The 16,041-nt window shown below is 38.5% G+C and overlaps 1 long non-coding RNA gene across 2 annotated transcripts in view; it reads left to right on the forward strand.

Moving 5' to 3' along the window:
* LOC110255828 (uncharacterized) overlaps positions 1-16,041 on the forward strand; it is a 153,970-nt gene that overhangs the window by 103,871 nt on the left and 34,058 nt on the right. The window lies entirely within an intron of this gene.

The following is a 16,041-nucleotide window of genomic DNA, read 5'->3' on the forward strand; positions in this document are numbered from 1 at the left end:
TGTGTGTATACACATACTGAGTTGACTGACATTCTATCAAGATCTTTTGCATATATGGTGACATAATCTGAATCTAATTCTTCAATGGGCTTTGACAGTACTGCTGATCTTGCTTATTGATCTATGGGCACGTGGCCAACAGATACAAGGAGCTGCTGTACAGTCTTCACTCGACTGTCTTGGGACATCCCTGAAGGTTGTATGACAGTCATGAACAGTCAGATTGCCAATGTCCTCATGATCATTCCTAAGCAAACACACTATGGATGGTCATCAAAACTAAGTGAGGCGGAAGTGGTAGACATTTCCTTTTTATTTATTTTTCTTTTTTTTTGCTTTTTTTTAGGGCTGCATCCACAGCCATGGAAGTTTCCAGGCCAGGGGTCGAATCAGAGCTGCAGCTGCCGGCCTACGCCACAGCCACAGCAATGCAGGATCTGAGCTGCATCTGCAAACTACACCACAGTTCACAGCAATGCTGGATCCTTAACCCACTGAGCGGGGCCAGGGACAGAGCCTGCATCCTCATGGATACCAGTCGAGTTCAATACTGGTGAGCCCCAATGGGAACGCTGACATCTCCTTTTAAAAAAAGGGTGCATTTGAACAGTGACAAAACTGGCTCAATCTTTCTATATTTTTTCTCCACCGAATTCTTCTCTTAGTGAGGTCGTTGCTAAGTTTCAAATCATGTTCATTGAAAACTGTAATCATCTTTGGAGTTTATACAAAATATAATAGGTTGAATGGAGAGTTGAAAATAATAAGGAAAATATAGGAAAACATGTGACCAAGACAATCACTTGTGGTTCTGAAGAGGGTTCTTATTTATCTACTGATCAAAAAGGCTTTTGTTTCCCTGAATAACACTTTACTCACGGGTCTCCCTAGATGCTTCCTGAATCAGTTACAGAAAAGAAGCGAACTTTTATGTGGTGTGCTATGGTATGCTCTTTTGCTTTATCATAAAAAAATAAACTTTAAAATCCGCAGGTGTACTAGTCAAGGTTTAACATGATTCTGCTGAACCTGTAGAATGCCCAGACTACAACTACCTGGGAATAAGAACTGGTTGTGATTATCTGAGCATACACTTGTGCCGAATATGCTGTGGGAAGTAGAAAAGAACTAAGAGATATGGTCCTTATTCTTCAGAAGTTCGCAATTTGATTGTGAAAGAACTTGCTCTTGAGATACCCATAAAATAGTGATTACTTATCCAGTTAGGGTTCACTAGGGGAGAAAAGGTTTCTTCTATATTTCCATATTCTGAAAATCCTACAAATCAAGGAATTAGAGAACGTCAGAAGCAGGAAGGGACATGAAGAATCCTTTGAGTCTATTCCCTTAAATTGCCAATTGGAGCAATCATTCCTTTGAAACCACATGAAGGACTATTTTAGGAAGTTTTTTTGAAAAGGAAATTAACAAGTTATCTGGGGTATTAATTTCCTTTACGTGAGCAATTTTGAAGCAACCAAAATGTCTCAGCCAATTTGAATGCCAAGAACAAGCAAAGATTTTCATCAAAGGAACTTGTGTCTCTGACCTTATTTTGGGGAGCACAGAAAAGGACCCTAGAGAATTAATCTTAGAGCAACCGGAGTGGGAATTCTATCTGTACATTTTTCTGAAAACTTTTGTCCATGCAGTTTGACAGAGGAACTAGCATAATGGACACCTTAAATTAGGAAGTTACAGGAGAACTTGAATTCCATTTGAGGCATGAATTCAGAAACAGTACATTTTCCTGGAGTGAAAACTTTTAGCAACACAGAAGTGTGATTTGCATACCAGACCTATAACGTGTTCTTATCATTTTGCTAATGAGGAAGAGGACCCTCAGAGAGGTTAAGTAGTCATCAAGGTTATAGAACCTCTGAGTGGCACACGTACCGTTTGAAACTAAACCTGTCTGATCTCCAAACCAATTATAGCCAGCTTGTTCCTAGCATCTAATGCACAATATCTGCAAATGGCCATGGATGCCCAAATTCTAAACAGACAGACAAAAAAGAGCAGGGGACTGCTTCACCTCAGGGTTTCTTGCTGCCCTGAATCCTAGGAGAGGGATATCAGAGGAGAAAAAAAATTGATAGCGACTCACCATAAAATTTGGTGGTACTTTGAACTCTGGTCTTCTTCCCAATCCACCTGCTAGTCTTTTCTTTTTAGAGTCCTAAATACCTGTTCCAGTTATTATGTTACAGCTGCATAGAATAGGTATATAAGAGTGAGGAGACAAGATGGTGTGAGCTTACTGCATCTTATGCAGAACCAGACATCCTCCCCCTCCCATCTCCCTCCCCATCCTTCTCTTTTTTTTTTTTTTTTTTTTTTTGCTTTTTAGGGCTGCACCTGCAGCATATGGAAATTCCTAGACTAGGGTGCAGACATGGCTCTGACCCTATACCACAACTCATGGCAACGTCAGATCCTTAACCCATTGAGTGGGACAAGGGATCAAACCCCCATCCTCATGGATACTAGTAGGGTTCATAGCCCGCCGAGCTGCAATGGGAACTCCCCAGATCCAGACCTTCTTAAATGAATTTAAAAATAAGTATGAATGATAGAAGAGGAAATAGTCGGGTCCAACAGTCTGCCTTCCAGATCAGAAGCTTCTTGGAGGTCCGGTAATGGCTCAGCAGAAATGAACCATGAGGTTGTGGGTTCAATCCTTGGCCTTGCTCAGTGGGTTAAGGATCCGGTGTTGCTGTGAGCTGTGGTGTGGGTCACAGATGTGACTGGGATCTGGCGTTGCTATGGTTCTGGCATAGGCCAGGGGCTACAGCTCTGATTAGACCCCTAGCCTGGGAACCTCCATATGCCATGGGTGTGGCCCTAAAAAGACAAAAGATAAAAAAAATTAAAAAGAAAAAAGAAACTTCTTTCTTCTTAGAAATCTCTAGGGAAGATGTTTTCATGTCTTTTGCCAGATCCTTCCAGCGTTGAACCACTCTGAGGAGTTGCCTTCATGGCTTCATGGTTAACAGACCTGACTAGGATCCACGAGGATGCGGGTTCCATCCCTGGCCTGGCTCAGTTGGTTAAGGATCAGGCGTTGCTGTGAGCTGTGGTGTAGGTCGCAGATGTGGCTCAGCTACTGTGTTGCTGTGGCTGTGGTGTAAGCCAGCAGCTGTAGCTCTGATTCAACCCCTGGCCTGGGAACTTTCATGTGCTGTAGGTGCGATCCTAAAAAGAAGCAAAAACAAACAAACAAAAAACCTATCTAATTCCATAGATAAGGATGGAATCTTCTTTATCGGTAAAGGGAATTCTTATTTACCATTTCTTTGAATACAATTCACCAAATTTTGACTATCTGCTATAGTTAAACAATATTTTAAGAAATGGAGAGTAGACTGAGGGCTAACCTCCCCATACCTCTTCTCAAAGGCATCACCACTTCTTCTTCAGTGTTAAGCCAGACAAGCTAATTTGGCTTCTCTTTGAGACTGTATGTAGCTATGCTCCAGCAGCCTAGTCCTTCAAGAGCCATTTCCTCACCTGTCTTCAGCCCCAAGATAGGCAAAGGTCCAGTAAGTGCTGCTAAATGTTGGATCAGTTGTCTCTTGGCTGGAGCTTTTTGAGATGTGGCACTCAATTCAATGAAATTTAGGAAATCTGAACTTTTTTTTTTTTTAAAGTAAGTAAATATGGGAGTTCCCGTCATGGCTCAGTGGTTGACGAACCTAACATCCATGAAGATGAGGGTTTGATCCCTGCCCTCGCTCAGTGGGTTAAGGATCCGGTGTTGTTTTGAGCTGTGGTGTAGGTTGCAAATGTGGCTCGGATCTGGCGTTGCTGTGGCTGTGCTGTAGGCTGTAGACCCTTAACCTGGGAACCTCCATATGCTGCAGGTATGGCCTTAAAAAGCCAAAAAAAGTACATATGGAGGCTTTTCTAGCATCCTTCACAATGCAAACTGCATTCTCGAAACTTTGTCTTTTCATTAGATGTGTCCTTTCTCTAATTTTTCTGAAGGCATAGATATTTTGTAATTTCAAGTTTCCCTGCAACTATGTCCCTGGGAGACTTCATTTCTACTATTGGGAAAAGTCCACTGCTAGACCGAACACTATTTTCAGTTTCACTTATTGATTTGAAGATCTTCAACTGCTTTCCTTCTCACAACTGAATTCGATAATGCCTAGAAATTCCAGGGTTAATCATGGCAATCAGGGCTGACTTGTCAACATGGAGAGAGTGACGGAGACAAATAGAGATGTGATTCAGTGTGACGATATGTGGAAATAACTTTAGGTTCTGTTGATGTGCTAGTTACAATCTAATCTAGTATTGTCCCCTACCCCCATTTCTTCTTATGTCTTTTATACTTTCCTTTGAGGTGAAGTATCTCGTATCTGCTTATATGTGTGGCAGAGCTTTTGCATATTTAAATCTCTGAGTTTTTCCTTGCATTATATATGTATCTATGCAAGCTAAACATAAGCAAAAAGGAGCTTGGGGTTAATGGATGCAAACTATTGCTCTTGGAATGGATTAAGAATGAGATCCTCCTGTGTAGCACAGAGAACTATGTCTAGATACAACACAGCATGACAATGCGAGAAAAAATTATGTATACATGTATGTGTAACTGGGTCCCCATGGTGTACAATGGAAAAAAAAGTGTGTTGGGGGAAATAAAAATAAAAAATAAATTTAAAAAAAAAGGTGAAAACAATGAATATTACAGAGAGGCAGTCTCTACTGAACTGCTGTTTGGGAGCCTCTTCTAGAACGAGGTGTAAAATCTGGAAATTGCCTGTCAGTTATTTGTTCTGCTCAAACACTGCATGCCGTCATTACTATTTAAAGTTTATTTTACTTCCCTTCTGTTTACTCTGAAGACTTTGGGCCTCTTGAAAATAAAATTGTGGTTTAGATGGCCAGGGATAAGAATTAGCTCTCCTGTAAATGATGACAAGAAAAGTCAGCCATCAGTGGGTCGAAATTTATTTCTCCAGCTCTTAAACCGAATGTTATATTTGTCCTTAGCAAAGTCTTTTCCTTCCTGCTCAATTCAAACAAAACAAAACAAAAAAAAAAACAAATAAATAAGCAACCCCCCAAACCTACTGAAATTACTAAGTAATGTTTAGTCTTTGGATTCATTTACTACCAATTTGAAAGCTAAACTGGGGGGAAATAAAACCCCCAGCTACTCATTGCCAGGTTGTAGATATTTTGAAGCACTGTAAAGCCACAGAACTCAGCTAAAAATATCCTTCAAATGTGTCCTGAAGTATTTGGCTTTAGGTTCAGTAATTTTTGGTTAGAGGCCAGTGGGTACCGTGGTTTTTGTGAAAGAGCCTCCATGCTTTGCTCATGGATGCTCAGTTTGGCCCTTGGACAGAAGTGCATTGACGTATATGTGGTGAGAAAATTCTTGACAATTATTATCTGACCGCACACATGACGTAGAAGTGATACAGTGTTTAGTTCTGCTTAATTTCATGAAAAGATGTATGAAATGTACTGAATGTTTAGGTCCCCTCAAAATTCATATGCTGAACTCCTACCCCCGCCCCCACCAAGTGAGATGGTATTTGAGCTTTGGGAGGTTATTTGGTTTAGAGAGATGGGATTATAAGAGGAAGAGAGACCAGATCTCTTGCTCTCTTTCTGCCATGTATGCTCTCCATTTGTGCCAGGAGAAGAGCTCTCCCCAGGAACTGAATTAGCTGGCACCTTGATCTTGGACCTCTCAGCTTCCAGAATTGCGAGATAAAAATTCCTGTTACTTAAGCCAACCACTCTATAGTATTACATCATGGCAGTCTGAGCTGACCTATACAGTGAGCCACAGAAATGAAAATATAACAGCATTTGAAATCACCACATCTTCATTAGCTTAGAGTGTTGTATATAAAGAACGAACATTTTAAGCTTTTGAGGCTGCTTAAATTAAACCTTAATAATTCTGAGGAAAATAATTGATGTTGAATTGCCCATCATTACTGGTGACTCTTAAGCTTTGGGCTTTCAAATAAAATCTCAGTCTTAAAACCTCAAAGTAATGTGGCATGAATTAATTTTCAAATTTAATTTTTTCTTCAGAGTTCTGTGTAAAGTGTTTTTATAGCATTTGGTAATTTTCCAATCACATCAATGCAGACTGTTAGAAAACTCTTATGCTATTTCAACTGAAAGTAAAAGCAGGAGCATGCCATTCTAGAAATAACACAAAAATATTTTATTTATTCCAAACTATAGCAATATGTTTTGCATATATATAGCTCACGCAAAGAATGATTGGAGAAATATATGAAATTGGAAACTCCGAAATACCTTTTACACCAACTTACTATAGGAGCATTGCATTCATATCTGAAAAGTTTTTAAGATTTTCCAAAATAAAAAAAAAATTAAAGTTAAAAAGTTAAAAAAATCAAAGTTTCTCAAGTCAATATTTGACCCTAGACTCAGTTTGCTGAGCTCAGTGATATTTCCTTCTAAAATTTTTTTTCCATGGGAAATCTCCAGCCTCCACACTTTGCATCAAATTTTAATTCAGCTCAGAGAACTCTGCTTAGGGAACTATGAGTTGTGTGTGACTTTATAAAATAGTTTCTGAAAGCAATCTATTTGAAGAACTCCTTTCTTGAAAGATTAAGTGATTCCTCCTAGGATTGCCTGATTTAAATATTGCACATATGGAGTTCCTGTCGTGGCGCAGCAGAAACGAATCTGACCAGTATGCATGAGAATGCGAGTTTGATCCCTGGCCTTGCTCAGTGGGTTAAGGATCCAGCGTTGCCATAAGCTGTGGTGTAGGTCGCAGACATGGCTTAGATCTGATGTTACTGTGGCTGTGGCGTAGGCTGCCAACTGTAGCTCCGATTTGACCCCTAGCCTGGGAACCTCCAAATGCAGCAAGTGCAGCCCTAAAAAAAAAGAAGAAGAAAAAAAATGAATAAAGAAATATTGCAGATGTGAACCAGGCACACACTGCAGGTGTGTGGTGTATGTGTAATTTCCAAACATGTGGGCGTCTGATGGAGATGCACATATTGTAAGACCCAACTAGGTATCATATTAATCTTAAAACTAAAAAATAGAATAGATGCTGACTTTCTACAAAGATGAAATAATTCAAAGCAGACATGCACGATGGAAGCACTGTTGTTCCGCTCCCTCCTCCATAAGGCCAGATGCCTCTCCTGTGGACGGGCGTTTATTCTCCCTCTGTGTCCTTGACTCCCATAATTTCTTTTTTTCTTTCTTTCATCATAGACTTCTTCCTCTCTAATCCCATATATCCATTAGTCTAAAAATGCTCCATTTCCTATCTTTGAAGAAAAATTCTTCCTTTTCAGCTATTGATTCATTTCTCTGTTCGCCTTTATTTGGAAAACTTTATCTAGACGCTGCTTCGTCTTCTTCATTTCCTCTCCTCTGTACTGTTCCAGTCACACTTGCCTCTCTGTCACGCCACTGGAATTTCTCCTTCTGGTCCCTAACCAGTCCCCATATCATCAAACCTGGGATCAATTCTAGCTCTTACTTGATTTCTCAGAAACTTCTGATCTAGGGATATTTTTCCTTCTAGAAATATTATTTAGTTGGCTTCTAGGCCAGTATCTTCTGGGATCGTTTCTCTTACTGGCTACTCATTCTCAGGTTCCTGTGCTGGTTCTTTCTGCTCTCTCCAATCTCCAGGTAATGGAATTCCTCAGGGTTTAGTCCTCTACCATTTTTTTTTTCCCTGAGTGTTTTTTCTCCCTAAGAAAGCTTATCCACTTCCATGATGCTAAATAATAACCAGAAGCTTCTGATAGCCAGATTATAATTTCCAGATATGATTTCTCCCCAGAGCTCAGACTCAAATCAACCTGCTGTTACACACCTCTATTTGGAAGCCTACCAGGCACTTCAATTCTAACACACCCAAAGGTAACTTCTAACATTCCTTCCCTAGCCTGCTGCTCTTCTCTTCCCAGATGCAGTATTTAGCACTTTATTTTTCTGTTGCTCAGGTCAAAAATGTTGGGGACATCTTGACTCCTCTCATTTCCCAATACATCGTCAAGACCTGTGGACTCTACTTTCAAATCATATCCTAACCCCATTTTAAGTCATTTATTGTTGTGCAATGCTACCTGAAATTCACTGAACTATTCTCTCTATATTTTTTGTTTTAACTTCCATTTTTTTAAAATTGTATCACATTTATAGTTGTACAGCAATCATCACAACCCAATTTTATAGCATTCCCATCTCAAACCCCCAACCCATTCCTGGACCCCCAGCTTGACTCCTTTGGAAACCGTAAGTTTTTCAAAGCCTGTGAATCAGTACCTGTTTTTCAAAGAAGTTCATCGTGTCCTTTTTTTTTTTTTTTTTTTTTTTTTTTTGTCTTTTTGCCTTTTCTTGGGCTGCTCCTGTGGCATATGGAGGTTCCCAGGCTAGGGGTCTCATCAGAACTATAGCCACTGGCCTATGCCAGAGCCATAGCAACGCAGGATCCAAGCCGCGTCTGCAAACTTCACCACAGCTCATGGCAACGTCAGGTCCCCAACCCACTGAGCAACCTCACGGTTCCCAGTCAGATTCATTAACCACTGTGCCACAACGGGAACTCCCATCGTGTCCTTTTTTTAAGATTCCATGTGTGAGTGATAGCATGTGACATTCATGCCTCACTGTATAACTTCACTTAGCATGATAATTTCTAGGTCCATCCATGCTGCTGCAAATATCATTACTTCTTTCCTTTTAATGGCTGAGTAATATTCCATTGCATATATGTGCCACATCTTCTTTATCTACTCCTCTGTCGATATTCTATATATTCTTAAAGTTTTAATTTTTATGTTTAAGTTAGGTCTTTGGCCTTTCTGAAATTTATTTTTGTACATACTTAGATTGGATTCTAATTTTTTCTCCCTTTGTCTCTCTTGTCATATTCATCATAAGCTTTGTGTTGCTGTCAGTCTGCTCCCAGGGAGCTAGTGCATGATCAGTTTTACAATGATATTTTACTTCTTTTTTTTTCCCCCACAATGATGCTGTTAGCATTAGGAATCCAGCCCTAAAGCCAGAAATAGGCTTGTCTCAGATTCTTGTTGTGAGCTATGTCATTGTCAACCTGCCTCCTGATGTTCAGTGCTTCCCATAAAGTAATTGCTCAGATTGACGAATGCTCAGCCTCTTTTTATGGAACAGGAGAGTCCTATTAGAGCCCTGGTTTCAAATAGTGATCATGAGCCTTGTCCCCTGCCTTATATAGAGATCTTTTAGTGTCATCGTCCCCCAGGAACTCCCTTTTATTACCACCTACCTCTTGTCCAGGAGTCTTTGAAGCCCAATCTGAAGTCTACTCTTTTGTTTTGTATTCGATCCACTCATATGTTAAGCTTTTTCTGAGCACAATTTTGTCTCATTCTTATCTATTAATATTAATCTGTTTCTGACATTTTTTTTTTTTTCAAGCAGGAGGGTTGTGTTATGGAAGGAACTTAGAGCTAAGTGGGTTGGAAGTTGGGATTGACCTTTGCTTTAATTCAAACAAGTAATTCTAAAGATGTGCTTTCTAGTTCACAGACAGACTGTTAGAAAGGTATTTCAAGCCAGGAATAACTTTACATAGCCTTCATATCATACCATGTAGACGGCTACTGATGATCAAGAGAGTTTGGGAGCCCTTGACTGAGAGAGGGTAGCAGAGGATATTTTTTTTTTCCTACAATTACCTGTCTTCATGTGTGTCTTTGAAAATATTGGTGATGTACACTCATTATTAGAGAAATGCAAATCAAAACCACTATGAGGTACCACCTTACACCAGCCACAATGGCCCTCATCAAAAAGTCTACAAACAATAAGAACTGGAGAGGGTGTGGACAAAAAGGAACCCTAGTATACTGTTGGTGGGATTGCAAATTGGTGCATCCACTATGGAAAACAGTATGGAGATTCCTCAGAAAACTAAAAATAGAATTCCCATTTGATCCAGCAATCCCGCTCCTGGGCATCTATCCAGAGAAAACCATGACTCGCAAAGACACATGTACTCCAATGTTCATTGCAGCACTATTTGCAATAGTCAAGATGGGGAAACAACCTAAATGTCCATGGACAGAGGAGTGGAGCAAGAAGAGGTGGTACATATACACAGTGGAATATTACTCAGCCATTAAAAGGAGTGAAATACCAGCATTTTTAGCAACATGGATGGACCTAGAAATTATCATGCTAAGTGAAGTCAGCCATGCAATGAGACACCAACATCAAATGCTTTCACTGACATGTGGAATCTGAGAAAAGGACAGAATGAACTTCGTTGCAGAACAGATACTGACTCACAGACTTTAAAAACTTATGGTTTCCAAAAGAGAGAGTTTGGGGGGTGGGGTGGGAGAGATGTGCAGGGGTTGTGGAATGGAAACTATATAAAATTGGATTGTGATGATCATTGTATAACTATAAATGTAATAAATTCATTGAGTAATAAAAAAAAATTTCCTAGAGAAAAAAAAGAAAAAGAAAATATTAGTGATATAAAAATGGGTTCCAGATGAATGACATTGGATAGAATCTTAGCACATTATTGCTATGGAATAACAGGTTTTTTGGCTCCAAGAAAAATTTAAATCTAAAATGTCAATTCAAAGATGTAGAACAGTAATTCTGTGTCAGAAACGGTGTGTGCTAGATGTCTCCACACATTATATATGTATATTATCTTCATTTTATAAATAGAATTTCAAAGAGTTACATTAGTTACCCAGTTGGAGTAGTCTAGATTTGAGCTCCAAATTCCAGTTTATTTCATGTTATCATACATTCACAGATGAGGATGAGAAGCAGTGGGTCACGGAAGAAAGGAAGACTAATTAGATTATTAATTTCCTTTCCATTTGATTTAGTTCTCTCTTCTGAATTTCAGCTGACACCATCCCACCATTCTTCCTTCCTTCTTTCCTTCCTTCATTCATTTTTCAATATACTGTGTGTCCGCCCTGGGCTAGACATTGGTCTACAGATAAGACATGGTCATTTACTCTAACCTACTGGATTATCCTTCCCATTATTCTTTCCATTTAACACCCTCAGTAACTGTGAAGTATCTTATATCTGGCAACGAAATGTATACCTATTTTCATCCTTGACTCATTTTCCAAAATATGTTTATCCACTCTTTTATATAAATGGGTAATAACTTAATGAACAGATGAAGTCTTTCAGGAATATACTTTTCAATGGGAATATTTCTCAAAGAAAACATCTTTTTATGTGACATAAAAGGCCCTTATTAAAAAAATATCTTTATGATCTTGTCAAATTCTGCACATGCAAATAAGGCACTGTAACAAACATTCAGAATTCTCTACGGTGATTTATAGAGCACATATACTAAATGCTAAAGTAAATTAATAGCATGACTCCCCTGCACACAAATTCTGGAATGTTCCCCCCCACCTCCTACTTGTAAGTAACTTTAAGGCACAGAATATGGCTTACTTGTTACTTTTTCCACTAGTAATTCTGTATCTAGTAGATGCTCACAGCCTATATGTAGAATGCATTATTTATTGAGTGGATATTCAAGGTTTTTGGTTGAATAGATAGACTAGAAGGAAGAATGGATGAATGAATTGAGGACTGTTTTACATGCCTCTTTATCTCACACTTTACCATCCATCTTAAAAAAACACCCTGATTTTTGGGGGGTGGGTGGGGACATGCACTTTGCATTTGGCTTCTTCTGCTCCTGGGTCTTAGAAACATGGGGCTACAAATAAATGCCAACATCTTCTTTTGTATCCGAGGCAGTTTCTGTTATTATGGATTTAAAAAGGTCATCCAAACTACATTTTTTCCTGGATTTGTCTACTTAAACTATTGCTCAGATACGGAGGTGGTCAATAGCACTTGAGATTATTTTTTGGTACATAGATTTTCATTATGGTGGTACTTACTATAACATGAACTGAATGATTTTTCTCTAGAGTCTTTTGTTTTTAAGTGTTGGATGAATATAAGTAATAAGGAGATGCCATGTAACTTTCTACCTTGCACTGAATTTTTCATTATTTGTTGTATGTATCTTAAACCCCATGATAACCCGCAAAGAAGCTGTTTTCCTTTTAATGTACACTTGGGAAAACAAAACTCAGAAAGGTGAAATGATTTGTTTACTCTTATTTATTCCCCCAGTCTTGCCAGACATTCTCTTGGGTAGAAAGGATTCAGTAACAAAGACAAACTTTGCCTTTGAAGGACTTAAGGTCCTGGGGCTTGGGGAGCATGACTAAAGAGGTGGGTTACACTGCAGTGAATGGAACTATGCTTAATGCATGCACAAGGTGGCTGTGGAAACACATGGGATGTTTATTTCTATAAATTGTCCAGAAGTCAGTGGAACTTGAATCAAGTCTATGGTTCCAAGTTCAAAGCTTTTTCTGCCATTGCCAAAATTCATCTCTCCTTTATCTCTGATTTTCTGTTAGACCTGATTGAAGTCAGTTAACAAAAATTAATGTGACATGAGAAATTAATCGTCATATGAAGAAAAGAGTCTTTATAGTGTTCCTTTATGGTATCAGAAACTTCTAGAGTGGTTACATAATGAAATGGGGGAGCGGGGTGGGCAAGGACAGGAAAGAAAGCAGGGCCGCCCTGAGTATAATACTAGGAGACAGTTGACTTCAAACTCTAAAATTCGCCATCTCAGTCACCTGCTCAGGAAAACCTATTCAATCTTCCATCGCACAGAAAAAATACACATGCAAGATTTTATGACTAAGAAAGGGTGAGAGGAATACCTAATAGCTCCTTAAATAATTCCTTCCTGAAACGTAAGTAACTGATTCTGCAGATTTTTTCCCCTCCTTCTTTATTCGCAGCAGCTCCTAGAATGGCCTTTGCTTTCCAGTATCTGTTGACTGGGAATAGAACATTCGCTGCAATGAAATTCTCTGCAACAGAAAGTGGATGTACTGTGGAGTTCTTTGGAAATGAGATTTGAAAATAGAATTTTAACTGGAGACTAATATTAGACTATTCCTGCATAATATCTGACCTTTGTGTCTGGGAGCAGCCGAGGGTCCTTCCCTTGCATATTTCCATTTCTAATATCCTGAAGTCATTTCCTGTGCGTCAGCTTTATAACTGTCCCACTGTTTAACTGTTCTGTCCATACCCTCCCTCAAATGTGTATTTTTTCTTCATCAATTTAGGAAAGCAGAATTGAAGTTTGTTCCAGGGTAATTTAAATTCCAGTGATCAATTTTCTGGTTTCCTGCTATCTTGATTTCCTCTCCTCCCAGTTTTTTTTTTTTTTTTTTTTGAGGAGCTAAAAGTTTCTTGATATATAAATATTCTCAGTTCCACTCCTTTTATGTTGTACCTAATTCTCCATATGTGGCTGCTGTAATGATTATATCACCTCTGTCTATTGTTTCCAAGTCATGCAGAAGTTTTTGTCTTAAGCATATGGGTTTTTAGCAAAATCGACAAATGTTACATAATATTTTCAACTTCAATCAAATATTTATTATTGTACTTGTGAGTCTGGATTGTTTCTATGTAATGTAAAAGTTAATATCATCTTTCCTCACCAAAGTTATAATTCCTTCATCAGTTTAACAAAAGGTGTATAACACAAAAATTTTCAGTTTTCAGGGACCTGGCTTAAAGTCAAGTATTTTTTTTTTAGTATAATATGTGTTTTTTTAATATAATATCTTTTTTTTTTCACTATAGCTGGTTTACAGTGTTCTGTCAGTTTTCTAGTGTTTTAAGATAATTTTATTGAGGTGTAAGTTATATACTATAAAACACACTTTATGAATAAAGTCAATGAGTTTTGGTAAATATATGAAGTCCTGCAGCCATCATCATAGTCAAGGTTTAGAACACATTGATCTCCCCAGAGAATAGTTCAATATCCTTTTGCAGTTGAACTTCACAACCCACTCACAAACCCCAGAACCTCTCATCTACCTTTTTTTTGCTATAATTTTACCTTGTCTATAATGTCATATAATTGGAATCATATAGTATTGAAACCCTTCTGGAATCATCTCCAAGTTTTCATTTCTCTAGTACCTTTACTCTTGGTATAGATGAGTAACTATGGAGAAAAGTAATATAAATACTAGAGGAAACTTTGGTGAAGGTGGTTATTGGTTTTACATATGTATAGATTTTTATGCAAGGAAATATATATGCAAATATATGCACACATACATAGCCCTGGAAACAGGAACAATATTTTTCCTCACATGTATTTGATTTATTCTTGGAACAACCATGTCAACTCCTTTCAGCAAAAGTTGTGATGCAAAACATTATTCTAGTCTTGTAGAGAATTAAAAATAGAAAAGAGTAATAAAAGTATTTGTTTGGTCTTACATAAATTTTGGTATAAACACAACTACATAAGGCAAAATGGGGTAGGCATAACAAGATAGTACAAAGAAAGTGTATTGGGTACTTAAAAGAAGTAGGAAGAATTTGAGATAATCAGTAAAGTTTCACTAAAATAATGGCTTTGGGGAATTCCTGTCATGGCTCAGCGGTAGCAAACCTGAGTAGTACTCATGAGGATGCAGGTTCAATCCCTGGCCTTGCTCCGTGGGTTAAGGATCTGGCGTTGCTATGAGATGTGGTGTATGCCACAGGCACGGCTCAGATCTGGTGTGGCTGTGGCTGTGGCTGGCAGCTGTAGCTCTGAATCGACCCCTGGCCTGGGAACCTCCATATGCCACAGGGGCAACCCTAAAAAGTCAAAAAAAAAAAAAAAAAAGAAAAGATGGCTTTTGAATAGATACCTTCTTGGTGGCTGGATAGAACTCTGATGGGTGAAGATGGAGAGAAGATTGACAGGCCAGGCAAAGAAAACCCCGTGAGCAAAAGCCAGGGAGGAATTAAGCAGAAAACACTGTGTGGACAAGCTTGGTTCAATAAATATTTGTCAAGTGAATGAAATTTTAATGCCTGTTTATAAATCAAGTGCTAATAATGTGAAGTTTAAATGGGTTTGCAGTTAATAATCCATGTTGGGGGCACGTGCTGAAATCTAATTGTGGGCAACCTTACTTCACTGCCTGCCCATCAGCTCCTTACCTGTGTCTGAGGAGCCTCCTTGATTCACACCTCTCCCTTGCCTGTTAACTGCTTCTTCTCCTTGAAGGTTGAGTTTCATTTGTGTCTGCTCAGGAAGCCTTCCTTGACCTTCCTCCCCAACCAGAGTTAGATGCTTTTTTTTTTTTTTTTTTTTTTCTGTGCCTGCTTTTTTAAAAAATCATAGTACTTATACTGAAAGCATTGAATTATGTATTGGTCTCACTCTTAAAGTGTGAGAAACTCAAGGGCAGAAATTTTGTTTCACTTGTCCTTACCTAATCCATTATTGGATCTCAATGCAAGTTACAAATAAGCACTTACTAGATGCTCAATACAGTTTAGTTCAAGGAATAAAATATATTAAATTGAATATTGGGCTGATGATTTTTTCTCTTGCCTTTATGTTAATCGTTCCTTCACTCTCAGTAGCATATATTGTAATTGTTTATCTAGAGCTGGGAATTGAAGTGCCTTATAAATTTCACAAGTCTGTGCTTATGCTTTTTATGTGTTCCCTTGGCCCATGATGGCCTTGGCCTCTGTCTCCACAGACCTAAATTCTGAACATCTTTCTAGGTCAAGTTCAAAGGCTTCCTTTTTCCAAAGGACTTCTCTGAAACCCCAATAGGGAATGTTCTTCCTTCTTTGAATTTCCATGATGCTTTTCCATACCATTTTCATGGGTGTTTCTATTGCCAAGACCCCATCTAAAGGTAGAATCTACATTTCATATACTTTGTATTCTCCCAAAGCTAAGAGATACCCTCAGAATAAACACATCCTGAGGTGCATCTAGTATTTTTTTTTAATTTTATTTAACATCAACTATTTGTCCGATTCTTTGTTGATCACGGCTAGTCAATAAATATTTACTGAGCAAATGGTTCACTCATTACTTGCTTTGAGGGGAAACTGCAGAGTGATGCAATGTGGATGGAAATGTAATTTGGAAGCAGGAAA

This window comes from Sus scrofa, chromosome 11 (assembly GCF_054392235.1).
Source record: "Sus scrofa isolate SSC_HxYL_T2T_F1_AM1 chromosome 11, Sscrofa_HxYL_maternal_Yorkshire_Landrace_v2.0, whole genome shotgun sequence".
Classification (NCBI taxonomy): domain Eukaryota; kingdom Metazoa; phylum Chordata; class Mammalia; order Artiodactyla; family Suidae; genus Sus; species Sus scrofa.